This window comes from Canis aureus, chromosome 26 (assembly GCF_053574225.1).
Source record: "Canis aureus isolate CA01 chromosome 26, VMU_Caureus_v.1.0, whole genome shotgun sequence".
Taxonomy (NCBI): domain Eukaryota; kingdom Metazoa; phylum Chordata; class Mammalia; order Carnivora; family Canidae; genus Canis; species Canis aureus.
Genome location: NC_135636.1, coordinates 51,006,805 through 51,021,123, shown reverse-complemented (window position 1 = coordinate 51,021,123; position 14,319 = coordinate 51,006,805).

Sequence of the window (14,319 nt, the reverse complement as noted above, 5' to 3'; positions counted from 1 at the left end):
CTCCGTAAACCAGCACACAGACACGGACTGATTCTTCTGTCCCTCTCCAACACTCACTAAGGTTGTCTGGGGGTCTGGACCAAAACGAGAAAAATGACATCAGAACGTACGGAACCATGGCGTCTCTTCCTAGCTTTTGCATTCAAAAGCATAGGTCCCTAGATAAACAAAAGACTTGGGAATCGTTGGTAAATTTGGGAGGAAACCAAGGACAGACTCTGCTGTCCTCAGAGGAGATGGGCATCCCCGGGTGGGGAGATGAACAGTCTGACGGGACAGTCACCAGCGGGCACCGTGGCTTCCTGAACCGAGCACCAGGAAAGGAAGCCGAGCCCGGAGAAGCTGGTTGGGTCTCAGAATAGGGAGAAACCATGTCCTCCTTCTGGGGATGCCTTAGAAAGAATGTGGGAGCTCTGGGGCTGAGAAAAGGCCCAAGGGTACCCTGCAGGGCATCCCAGATCCTAGCCCGTGGCGGGAACCGAACAGTGGCCCACGTGATGAGTGGCCGTGTGAGGAGGTGTCTGCAGGGGGCCTCAGGGACCGTGACGGGGACACTTATGTAGCAGGCTGTCGGCCCCACGTTGAGAAGCATGCGGACCCTTGCCTCCTCTCTGTCCCCCGACTGGGCCAACGGGTAGAACTTAGCCACGTCCATGGGGAAAGGAGGTGTTCACCACTAGATGGGCTGGGGTTGGTTTCTCTCCACCCCCGGAGGATGGAGCTGGGGGAAGAGCTGAGTTATTTATTTATTTATTTATTTATTTATTTATTTATTCATTCATTCATTCATTCATGAGAGACAGAGAAAGAGAGAGGCAGAGACACAGGCAGAGGGAGAAGCAGGCTCCATGCAGGGAGCCCGATGTGGGACTCGATCCCGGGTCTCCAGGATCACGCCCTGGGCTGAAGGCGGCGCTAAAACGCTGAGCCACCCAGGCTGCCCTGAGCTGAGTTTTATTTTTTTATTTTTTATTTTTTTTTGAGTTTTAAATAAATGAAGAAAATTTCGTGTTAACACTGTGTATCAGCTGGCTGAGTTTCCTACCTGCCACACTCACTCGGCTCCATGAAAATATGCCGTAGGAGGTCGTACAGTCAGGTGTTGCTACGTCAGACCACAAAATCTCAGCTGTGTGTAGAATAAGCATTTATTTCTCCCGTGTCTGGGTGTGGACGGGGCGGGTGTACGCGTTCTGCGTCGGCTCCGCTTGGCAGTTCTAAACTCCTGTCCTTGGCTGGAAACTAGTGAGTTGTCCCCCCTGCCCGCTTCCCAGTGTCCGGAATGGACACCCACCCTGCCCACACGTGCAGCCTGGTGGCATGCCAGTGGCCCCTTTGTTAGGGACAGCGGCTGAAAAGCCACGCGACAGGAGCTCGGCTTTGGGGGAGGTGGGAAGGAAGGCCAATTGCTCCATCTGCCACGAGGGCTGTGGGGAGGGGGGGTCAGTGCAGACGTGAGTCTGGGAAGACACGCATGAAGACGAGCAAGACTGGACATGATCGAGGAAGGAGCAGAGTCTTCCCAGGAGTGTCTTCCCTTGTGAGCGCGCGTCCTCGGGAGATGTGACAAAGGCAAGTGTGAGCAGCCGTGGCTGTGGTTGCGCAGAAGTCACTCCAGCAAATCATGGACTGAACCTGAGCTTCGTAGACCCAATTGCAATTTTCCCTTTCCCGTCAGGACAGATGAAAATGGCTGCTTGATCTTTAAGTGAATATAATTTTCAAGAGCCCATAAGGTATTATTGGTTAAACAGAATAAAGGCATAGTAAATTTCCCAGCAGGAAACAGCGCGGTTGTTCTTTGCTACGGAAAATAAATACTAATTCTGAGCCGTATTTCTGGATGCATCCATTGAGTAGCTCAATCAGCCGGTCCTCCCTCCACTGTGTCTCACGCGGGTGATAGACAAGCGTCGAATGACTGTGTGCAACGGGTAATTTTGCCATCCACAGCCTCACTCTGCTAGTTTAGCATTAGGCAATCTCCACACCTTTGCAAATGGCTTGAAATATTTGACATGCGTGTCTCGGTCCCTTGAATACTGTGGAGGTGGTGGAGAGAAATCTTTGATAAAACTGAGCTTTTTGGGGAACGCCGAGCAAGGAGGTCCAGCACAGGAGGAAGAGGTGCCCCAAGTAACCGGTGCAGGGAACTGCCCCACTGGTCACAGCCAATCTGGCATCTAGGACGCAGATTGAGAGATTAATGAAATAACCTCCTCACTCCCTCTTAGCAGATAAAATGTTGCTATCGTTGAGAGATGGTGATGCCATGATTCCCACCAACAGTTGCAATGCGAGTCCCGGGGGAATCCATCATCCAAGGTACCAAGATAATGACAAATTCCACTGGTCCGGCAAATCATTCCATTCCGAGTGACACATGGTGTTGTGCCAGACATTTTAAGGTTTGAGAAGTGAGGTGACACCCTGGGAATCAGTCAAGGGGAGTTGCACAGGGATGAGCTGAGGATTTAGATGCTGAGATCCCAGACACATCCCTGAGGAATTTCAAAGAATGGGAAACCTGCCTGGAAAATCAGCCAAGACAAAAGGAAGGCCCAATGGCCAACAGCATCCCTTCCTGTGCCATCCTGCCCTGGACCAAAATGGCGGCACCCAACTGGTTTCCCATCCCTGTGGGTAAAGCCAACCCGAGAAGTAACCCCATGTTTGCTAAAGGTTCAGACAACCCAGCTCTCTTAGGCGGGTTTTGATCGGAGTCCCAGGAGGTGGACGCTCGCAGAGTTTCCTCACTACCAGGAAGATGGGAGGATGAGCCTCCTCTGGAGTCCCCAGCTGTGTACTTGGCTCTTTAGTTACCGGCTGCTTCTTACCTGACTCATGAAAAAATCAACTCAGATTGGGTTAAACAATAAAGGGTTCAAAACTGAGAGGCCTGAACGAGGGGCTGACTGGTGGGAACAGGTAGGGACGCCGCGTACTTCACGTGACGTTGGCGACGACAGGTTTTGTCATTGGGTTGCAAAGGGGCATCGTAGATCCTCCCAATGTGTAATTACATTTTCTCCCATTAACCAGCAAGCAGCCTGCGGGGTTGTAATCTGGACCCACACGTCATCAACACCCCATCAATCTTGCACAGAAGGTTTTGAAGACTTTCCGTCCTCTTTCCCCATTTGGAGTGTCGTTATCGGCCAGTGGTTTTTCATTGAATCGGGTCGTTCCTACTACCTGTTAATTATCACTTTCCTGGTGATGGTTACATTGTCACAGTGTCCACTGGGAGCCACTTTGGTTAGCTTTTTTTTTTTTTTTTTTGTCCTTTTGATACTGTTCCCAAACATTTTTAGAAAGGATTCTCACTTTCTGGCAATCAGATATTCCAGGATCATCTTGACTTTGCTCTTCCCTGGACATCAAATCAATTCCTCTCTGAGGAGCTCGGATTCCTCTCATGGAAGACTAGTTTTCAAGATCAAAACCTGGATGTGTCAGGGTGCCCTGCGTGAATCCCAATGGCTCCTTGGTGACAGCATGAGGAGAGTACTTATTGTTTAAAACAGGAGTTCACAATTTAATGATCACACCATGAGTTTTAATAATCACATCTATTAAACACATTATATTCTAATATTAAAAAGGGTTTCTTTTGTTTGTTTGTTTATTTATTTATTTATTTATTTTTTTGCCTTTAATATGGTTGCCTACCTGTTCCCTGTAATTATAATTCCTACACGGGCCATCGACCACTGTGCTGTGGTCACCTTGTTGACCTGGTCTACTCCTTTCTTGACCCAAAGCGCACTCGTTGTTTCTTCCAGAAGCCCTTCGTTCCAGGCATGGAGCTGTGTCCTGAGGACCAATGCTGAACAGGACAGGCACAGGCTAGACCTCGCAGAGTTTATAATCCAGAGAGGGGACGCCCCCAAATGCGAACAATGAGTAGGGAGCTCCTGAGTGACACGTGGCTGGACCCTGGCTCCGAGCAGAAATAGCTGGGAAGCCGTGTCCCTGACACTCACTCTCACCCACCCAGGTACTGCTTTCTGAACCCGTGGCCCCACCACCTATGGTGAGCATGAGGTCACCCTCATGCCCGTGGGAGGTCCTACAGGGCAGAATGGGGGCAGCTTCTCTAGGACAGGACTGTGGTTGAGGAGCCGATGACCCCACCAGAGACATGGTGGTCTGCAGTCACAGGCGCCTGGGCAGATGGCCAGTGCCTTCCATCCGCCCCCACCCCATCCGTGCCTCAGCCTGATGGAGGCCTCCTGGTTCTGTTAGGCTCCGTGTGGGGGACCCCTCCCTTCAAAGGGCTTTGCCCCCCCACACAAGGATGTTTAGAGGTCAGGGGATCCAGAGGGAAGCCCCGGGAGTCTTCATGACTCATGTCAGATGACAGAAATTCTATCCCTAGACATGTTCAAGGGGACCATAGCTTCCTCCTAGACGGTTTTGATGAGGGATTAAATATGCAGGTGAGTGTGAAACGTATCCCCTGAGTTCCATGGAACGGGTTGACACGCGGTTCCGGGGTTTGTAAAGGTGATCTTTGAACATTTGAGACTGATCAGCTTCTCTTTGAAACGCAGATTTTTGTCAGTTAATGGACTCATGCCCACGTTTTAGGATGTTTTATTGAGACATTTCATTATTTATTTTTAAAGATTTTATTTATTTATTTATGAGAGACAGAGAGAGAGAGAGAGGCAGAGACCCAGGCAGAGGGAGAAGCAGGCTCCGTGCAGGGAGCCCGATGCGGGACTCGATCCCAGGACCTTCGGGGTCACACCCTGAGCCAAAAGCAGACCCTCAACCACTGAGCCACCCAGGCCTCCCAGAGATATTTCTATGTAAAATAATTTAAAAACAGGGGTGTCTCGGGGGCTCAGTCAGTTAAGCATCCAACTCTTGATCTCAACTCAGGTCTCGATCTCAGGATCACGAGTTCAAGCCCTGCATTGGACTCCATGCGAGGCATGGAGCCTACTTAAAAACATGATAATAATAAAAATAAATAAAAAACAAAAATTTTTATGCTATTTGTTAGGAGCACACTAAAGCAAAAAAAAAAAATAACTCCCCCCGAAACCTAAAGAGCACAATCCCCCCAAACTAAGAGGACTAAACAACACAGAACCACAATAAAAGGAGAGAAAAAAGTCAAGCCATAAATACGCCAGTCAATAGATGGTATTCCAGCCATTGAAGAGCCACAGCTGTGGAGAGGAAGAAACAAGATGTTTGTCAGAAACAATTACCCTTCAAGCAACTTGATTCTGGAAGATTTGCTCAAAAGAGAGTCAATCAGAAATAAAACAGCTGCTTTTAATGAGGGGAGGAGGGCGTAGCTGCCTCCTGGAATAAGCTGGTGCAGCGGGAGAGGACGCGGGAGGAGCAGGAGCTGGGATGCTCTGCGAGGCGGGGACCTAGACCCCGGCCCACGCTCCAGGGCAGGACTCGGAGCTGCCAGGCTGAGAGCCCCCTTCATCCTCCTGATGGCTCAGGAGAACTAATTTCCCCGAGGGTTTTAGGTCCGAGGGTAAGCCCGAGAGCTTTCCAGCGCGTGGCCTGCAGTTTCCCTCAGCTGCTCCCGTTGAGAACGGGACCCCGGGACTTCGAACTGCTGGGGCCTTTCTTCACGCGACCACGGAAGGCGGACTCCCTCTGGACGTAGACGATTTTGGTGGGAGGTGAACTGTTAATTTTGCTTCTGCTTCGTTCCAGAAAGGCCTGCGTGCTCCACGGGACCTGAGCTGCTAGGCGTCAAATGTCCCCGCGGAGAGACAGAGCTGATTTTCATGCGGGCATTTTGCTGACCTCATTTCATCTTCAACCCCAGGGAGGGAGCGACCTGTGTTGCAGGGGTGAGGAGAGCAGAGCTCAGGGAGGTCACTAAGAGCAGAGCAGGGGCCGAGTGAGAGGACCTCACCGGAGCGCAGGCTCCCTGGTGGTGTGAACCCCTGCCCCGGGGTGTGCGGAGCTGGTGAGTGTCTGCTCACACCCGCCCACGTCTCCAAATTCTGCGGGGCTCCCTGGAAGGCGGTTAACTCGCTCAGCGTGCTGGATTTGCCTCCAGATAAAAGCAATCCGTGCCAGGGCCTCCGACGCCCGCACTTCCTTATCCCCGGGGCTGCAGCGGGGCCTGTTTCCTGGAGCACACCTGCCCCAGCGGGATCCCAGGGGGACCTGCGGAACCCCACTTGGCGGTGCCCACAAAGGGGGCAAGGTGGGCCCAGCGAGCTCTGCACAGGAGGTGCCCCGCGGCCCCCACATCCGGGGTTTGATCAGCAGCGGGGCCGGTCTGCCCCGAAGACGTGGTGTGCGGCGCTAGGTGCTGGGGCATCCCTGGGGGCTCCAAACTCGGTAAACTATACGGTCCTTGAGATCGTGCACTTGCCAAGCTCCGGTATAGGTGTGCGCAGGTTCCTTGCAGCCCACGGGGGGATTACGTCTCGGTAGAATTTATCAGCGTGGTTTCAAGAACACGCTGTCGTCGTCTCCCGTCAAGTGTTTCGCCTCGAGCATAAAGAAGCTGAACAACGAATTTCAAAATGTTGGCAACAGACACCCACGTGAGAGCCTATGAGGGGACGGCTGTCGGCGGGCAGTGTGCCCCGGGCTGGCTCCCGGTTGGAGGGAGGCGGCTGGGGGTGTGACAGTGCCCGGCCTCACCTTCCCGCCGGGGTCCTCGCAGGCCCTCGGGGCCCATCCGAGTGCAGTGACAGGCTCTCGGGGGAGCCCGGGGACCAGGGTGCCCGCCCCGTGCTGGCATCCGTCCGGGAGAGCGAGCAGCAAACGCCCCTTCCCGCAACCTGAACACGTAGCTCGTTTTCCCCCAGGAGAGGCTGGGGGTGGTGGCCCCCTGGGGTGCGGAGGCCGAGGTGCTGGCAGCGACCTTGGTGACCAGCAAAGGCCTTGATCACCAGAAGGTCACCATGGAGACACGTTCTGGCCTCTTGGTGGCCGGTCCCGGCGGGAGCTTGCGGGAGGTCAGGTGTGCTCCGTGGAGTGGGGCGAAGGGCCCGGGCTGGCTGGTGCCACAGGATCCCCCCCGCCCGCCCCTGCTCCCTCCCATCCTCGCCGCCCCCGTGTTGGCTGTGTGCCCGAGCAGGATGCGTGGGTGTGGGAGCGCGCGTGCACGCGAGCGCCTGTGCCCTGTGTGCCCGAGTGTGGGTGAGTGCAGGGACACACGTGCAGGGACAGGTGTGCGTTCATGTGTCGGGGGGACGCTGCTGGTGCTCCTTGGCCTCCCCGAGGTGAAGGATCCACCACAGCCCCCGGTTCTGGAGCCTTCTCGGGGATCCTTAAGATTTCCCACGTGGACAATCCCGCCACCCGAGGGGCACAGCTTCACTTGCTCCCTTTTACCCCCGCGCCTCTCAGCTGCTTACCTGCCCGGCCGGGCGGTGGCAGGGCCCCTGCGTGGGGTGGCCCCAGGTGGCCGAGGGTCCCGGTCCTGGCCCATGGCCCGGCGTCCCCGGCCTCGCGCTGTCCCGTGTGCTGTTTCCTGCCGATGCCCCTTTATTCGGTCAAGGACGGTGCCTTCTGTTCCCAGTTTGCCAACATCCCTCATCACGAATTAGTGTTACATTTTATCTGATTCTTTTTTCTGTACCTACGTCCTTACTTTTTTCTTATTTACATTATTAATACGGCCAATTCTATTATTTTACTTTACTGAACCAGACTTGCATCCCTCGGATAGACCCTAATTTAACCACGACGGACGAACTTTCTCACATGTTGCTGGATTCAGGCTGCTTTATTTTGTTGAGAATTTCTGCATTTATGTTTATGAGGAATAAACATCTGCTTCTTCCTCCTGGTCTGGCTCTTTCTTCCTTTCCCCTTCCTTCTCTCTCTCTTTCTCTCTCTTCTTTCATAATGTCTTCGGCTGGCACCGGTAGGAAAACGAACCTGGCCTCATTACGTAAATTGAGAAGTCTTCGCTTTTCCAGATTTTCTAGAAGATCTTGTACAGATGTTCTATTGTTTCTTTCTTACATGTTTCATGAAGTTTCCAGTGAAGTTACCAGGACCTGGAGGTTTCTCTTCTAGAAGATTTTTAATTAATTTAATCTCTTTAATACACATGAGCCCACGCAGGCTGTCTACGTCCTGAGTATGTTTCTGGAGTTTGTGTCTTTCAAGCAGTTGGTGCATCCCACTGCACTGCTGACGTTGGGCCGTAAACTTTCCTTACTGTCCTCAGTATCTGGGGGACCAGGAGTGATGACGCTGTCATTGTTGATGCCGATAAAATGGGATTCATTCTTTTTTCCGGGTCTGCCTGGCTATAGGTTTATGAATTTTACGGATCTTCTGTAAGAACCAGCTTTTGGTTTCTGGTTTTGTCTATTGTTTTTCTGCTTTCACGTTTATTGATTTCCTTTCTAAATTTTATTGTTTCTTTCCTGCTGTTTGCCTCGGGCTTAACTGGCATTCCAGCTCTAATTCCTCAGAGTGGAAGCTTGGGTTATTGATTCTAAATCTTCTTCTCCTCCTCCTCCTTCTCCTTCTCCTTCTCCTCCTCCTTCTCCTTCTCCTTCTCCTCCTCCTTCTCCTTCTCCTCCTCCTTCTCCTCCTCCTTCTCCTCCTCCTTCTCCTCCTCCTTCTCCTTCTCTTCCTCCTTCTCCTCCCAGTCTCCTCCTCCTCTTCCTTCTCCTCCTCCTTCTCCTTTTCCTTCTCCTCCTCCCCCTTTTCCTCCTCTTCCTTCTCCTCCTTCTCCTTCTCCTCCTTCTCCTTCTCTTCCTCCTTCTCCTCCTCCCCAGTCTCCTCCTCCTTCTCCTCCTCCTTCTCCTCTTCCTTCCCCTCCTCCCCCTTTTCCTCCTCTTCCTTCTCCTCCTCCTCCCTTTCTCCTCTTCCTCCTCCCCCTTCTCCTTCTCCTCCTCCCCTTCTCCTCCTTCTTCCTCTTCTTCTTTTAATTATGTCACATTACAAATTGTCCTCTAACCTCTGCCTTACCTGCATCCCACACATTTTGTTATGTTGTATTTTTATTGTCGTTTGTCTCAGAATCATTTTAATTCCCTCAGAGAATTCCTTTTTCCCTCGTGTCTTATTGAGAAATATATTATTTAATTTCCGAATATGTAGAGATTTTCCGGATATATTTGTTATCGATTTTCTAGTTTAGTTCAGTCTTTGTCCAGTGAAATACGTGATTTCTGTTCTCTTAAATTTATTAAGGGTTGTCTCATGGTCTAGAGCCTGGTCTCCCCTGGTGAATATTGCACGGACAACTTAGAAGAAAGTTCGTATCTCGCCTTTGTTGCGTGGGGTGTTCTATAAATGTCAATCAGGTCACATGGTGCCAGTGGTGTTTAGGTTGCCTGGATCCTAACTGATTTCTGCCTACTTGTGATAGCAGTGACTGAGAGAGACGTGTTGAAGTCTCCAGCTCTAATTATATATTTTTCCGTCTTCCGTTGGATGAATCAGTTCTTTTGCTTCAAGTATTTTGAAGCTGTGGTGTTGGTTGCATAAATATTTAAGAGCACTACCTCTTCTTGGAGAATTGATGCATTTATCATTCTGCAATATCCCTCTTTCTCTCTGATAATATTCCTTGTTCCAAATTCTGCTTTGTATGAAATGGGTAGACTTCTTCCAGCTTTCTATCATTTGTGTCTGCATGGCATAGCATTCACCATCCTTTTACTTGTAATGCCTGTATGTTTTTATATTTAAAATTGATTTCCCCTAGACCACATACAGCTGAGCCTTCCTCTTTCTGAATCCAACCTGACAATCTCTGTCTTTTAACTGTTGTGTTGAGACCATTCACATTTAAGGTGATAAGTGATGTAATTGGATTAAACTTCATCGTTCTGTTAGCTGTTTTCTATTTTATTTTTCTAAAAATTCCCCCTCTTTCTGCTGTGCCTTTCCTAGGCACAAGTGACCATTTTATGATCCTACTTTATTTCTTCTATTAATTATTTATACCTCTTAATTTTTAAGTGTTTTCCTTAGTATTTACAAAATATACATGAAAAAAACCCAAGTTCACCTTCAGTTAATATCATACTGCCTCACATGTTGGGTAAGGGCTGACAAGAACTTCCTAATTCCCCCCCCCATCCTTCATGCCATGGTTGACATACATCCCATGGGCACATCTGCTCTCCACACACAACACCTGGTGTGTTTGGAGAGGATGCAAACCTCTACCTGGGTGGTAATCCCCGTGCGCTCGACTCTCCTGCTGGCCCTCACGTGGCCTTTATCAACTAGTCAACAGTTTACAGATGAAAGTTCCTGCCGGTGCATGTGCAATCAGGTAACAGCTGCCCCGTGTAAGCAAATGCTTGGGTCTTCTTTTTCCCTGTAAACATCTGTTTCTCCCCAGGTTTGTTTTTTTGTTGTTGTTGTTTGCTCTGCAACCTTAGATCTTCAGTGGGTTCAAGAAAAGTCAGTGGCTTGCAGTTTGTCTGGTTCTTTACTTGTTGTAAAGGTGGAAGCAATAATCTCTCCAGGACTCTCCATCACTGAAGTAAAAAATCTGAAGTCTTTGACTCCACTTTGCTTAAATTGTATTTCATTCTCTCTCCGTGTACAAAAGTTCCATTATAGAAACTTGATCTTATCTGGCTATCTGGCTGGTGCATCTTCTAAGAAACTATCTGAGTGCCTGCCAAGGCTTGTGAACACCTGCCAGTTGTATCTCACACTGGAAATCTGCAAGGTGTTATCTCACGTTTTCCTTACTTTCAAAATTTCTCTCTTTTAATCTCCACAGAAGAATTCTCTGGAATCTTGCAAGGTGCCCTTAGAATGGCAAAAACACCTGGAATCAGGCAGACTTGGGTTCAAATTCACGTGCCACCACTTCTGGTTGGATCAAAAAGTCAACTTTCTCGATCTCTCTAGGTCTTGAAGAGGGTTGATCACGATGTATAATTATGCATCACTCCTTTCAGATACATGACAAACGATGTAGCCATCATTTTGCTTTATCTTGTATAGTTACTTCTATTAAATAATCAGTATTGAATAACTCAATGAAAGCCTCAAGGCCATTTGTTTCTTTAGGAAAAATTCTTCACTGGGCATCCATGAGATACCAAATCCCCTGTCATCCCAGAAAGGCCACATCTCCATCACCCCTTCCCACAAGACACAGCCATTCCTGGTCCAGTGTCCCACATACCATACTGAAATCCCACCATCTGCCAGATGTTGAAGCTCAAAATCTAGGAACTATTCCTGGTGCTTCTTTCTCCTCCACCCTCAAATTCAGTTCATCTCTAAAACTTATCTTCCTCAGTGAATCCAGAGTTACTACCTTTCCTTCCAAAACTACCATCATCCTTTTGTTCAAACTGTGCGCCACCTGGAGCTGCTACCTCTAGCTGTTCTCCACTCTTAGCCAAAATGCTGTTCCTGGAATGGAGTCATGGCTTGCCCCATGGCACCTGCACCTCCACATCACACCTCTCTCTGATCCCTGACCCGAGCTTGCTCTGTTCACTACAACTAGCTGATGTCTTGCCATCAGCCCATAGTAGGCACATAGTGAATATTGGCCATATCAATGAATGAATGGGGTTTTACATTGTGGAAAAGGGGATCAGACTTGAGAGACAAATTACAGTAGACAACACTGCCATGTGCTCGGCACTGTTTCTAACAGCAATTTCACACACACCAAGCCTACAGGAACACTGAGGTCTAGAGGTACTCACAGAGCATGCCATTATATGGATGTCCCCAAATTAACAGAACACTCTAGGTAAGTGTTCATGTTGTTTCTAATTTCTCACTGTTATTCATGATGATTATCCATATATGTACATCTTCGTGCTATTATTTTTATAGATAGATTTAGAAGTGAAATTAGGTCAAGGGTTATGCACATTTAATTTCTAAATGGTGTTGTCCGACTGCCCCCCAAAATTAAAAAAAATAAGACTAAACAAACAGAAAACAACATGAAGGTGTTCCATAGATACACTATCAACAGTCAGCGAGAGGGCTCATTACCCACACCCTCAGCAACAAAGCAAAGATAGCAGGGCTGACAATCCCGCTGCTTCTGACCTATCATCTTAAGAGTACAGCGTTTGGGGCCAGTGGCCATGTGGACAGGTCCTAAGAGATCCATGCAGAGAAGGGGAGGGTGGTTAAATCATGCATTTAAAAAGTAGCTCAATTTGTAAAGTGACAAGTAGGAATTACCACTGTCAAGGAGAGTTCTATTTCCAGACTATTGCACACATGGTCGGGCAGGGGCCCCACATCTGCTCCAGCACCTCACACGAGGGTGCCGGGGTGCCGAGTGTCAGAGATGGTGGTGAGCGGAGATGCTCAGCTGTGAGGGATCTCGGGAAGGGAGCTGTTTTGTCCTTGTTGTGCATGATTCTGCTGGCCGCACTTGACCTCTGACTCAAATGTCTGAGATGTAGATTTGTAGAACCAGCTGTGCTCCGAGCTCTGCTGCTGCCCACATTTGGATTATAGCTCATCAGACAAAGACGCTGTTCTTCCCCACCCGTAACTGGGACTCTCTCTCTCTCTGCCTCTGCTCTCTCTCTGTCTCTCACTTCTCTATCTCCCCTCTCCTGTCTGACTTGCACACATCCCCATAACAAAATGCAGGATCCTCTCCCTTCCACCAGCAACCAAGCCCTTTTGTTCTGCTCTTCAAGGCAAAACCCAAGGCAAATGGCAAAGCCGGCTCCCTGCCCTTGAAGGCAGAGGAGTCAGGTTCACAAGGCCCCCAGGTGAACAGTGGCAAACACTTGAAATTTGAGGCTTCACACATGTTTATACCCCTCTTCTTACATTTGTACATTTTACCGTTATTCTTATTTTAGGAAATTATTTTCAGGCAGATATTCTAGAATTTTGCTTATGTTTCAAATTCAAGTTTTTAAAACTGCAGGGATGTCGTCTATAAAATATCTGAAGTAATTGTGCGGGCTTTTAAAATCCATTTCATTAGGCATTGTAACAGTTAGGTAGGTATTTCCATGTACTGGCAAAGACCTCCGGGAAGAACATAGGCTCATGAGCACTTGGGAAAGAGGCTCATTCCTGTCCCTCCTGCAGGTGCTGGCAGCTGGAGATGGGACCACCTTCCACTAAAGGAGGAAATAAAAGCTGTTAACCAAACTCACAACGTTGGGTAGCTAGCCCAGGCTTCTTCAAGCACACCTCCCTGTACCTTCATTCTTGCACATCATCCTGGTGACTTGCAATCAGCTGCACTGAAAGTATTTGCACCAGGGAAATTGGCAGGGGCTACAAGTCAGGACCTTCCCACCCTTTTCTCCTAAAGCTGGTTGCTGAACAGTTACCAGCCCATCACCAGCTCTCTCTGCCCCTGAAGCCTCCACCAGGTGCAAGGTGAGCTGCTGGCTGAAGGAGGAGGCCGGCCTTTGGAGGGGGAGTTTCCATGTAGTCTATTGCCTGCTCAGGCAGGCAAGGGCCATCCATGGCCATGTCCTCAGAGAGTCCTGGGAGGGGCAGACAGGGAGGGAGCGAGGCACGCCTGCAGAGAGGGGCCTATCTGTGCTATGTCTTAGGCTGGCTCGTCCTTGCCTGGGACGGGCAGGACCTGGGAGGGAGACAGAGCTACGCTGCTTTCAGAGCAGCCCCAGGAAAAGAAACAGACCCAGAAAATGAAGGGGCGCCGGCCCAAGTAGTGGACCAAGTCCAGGGTCTCCTGGGTACACTGTGATGGGGTAGCCCACTTGACAATTTTAAGGGATGGAATAAAAGGAGATTAGAGGAAAGAATATGGAAATGAATGAACATGAAATAACTCGGAATCTAAGAAGTGCTGGATTATGGGAGTAATCAAGAAATACCTCGACTAAGTTGCTTATTTATTTTTAGGCGCCACAAGTAAGATGTCAATTGATTGATTTACCCATTTATTCAATCAGAAACTTGTGGAGAGTGTATTGTGTGCTCAGCAAAATGTGCCTGGGGTTATGATCTTGAACAAATTAGATAAGGCCGCTAGTTTACTGCCTATCTGGAGACACACATTAATCCGGCGATGACATAAATAATTAGATAATTACAAATTATGGTGTATGTGAGTGTGAGGTTTACAGAGTATAGCATGTGCAAAGGTCCTGGGGGAAGCAGTGAGTAGCTGGGGCTGGAAATTGAAGCGTGCCAAGGATGTGGTCGTGCAGAGCCTCACAGGCTGAGCAGGGCCCTGACCCTCCTCTTGGCTCTGTTGGTCTTGATGGTAGAGCAACAGGCAGCCCTGAAGGTGTAAAGCCAGGCAGGTGTGTGATCAGATGTGCTGTTGTAACGAACACTCACGAGAACGCCGTGCTCGGGATGCTGGCTGGCGGCAGGTCCCCTCAGGAAAGGATGGAAGTAGGGTGGACG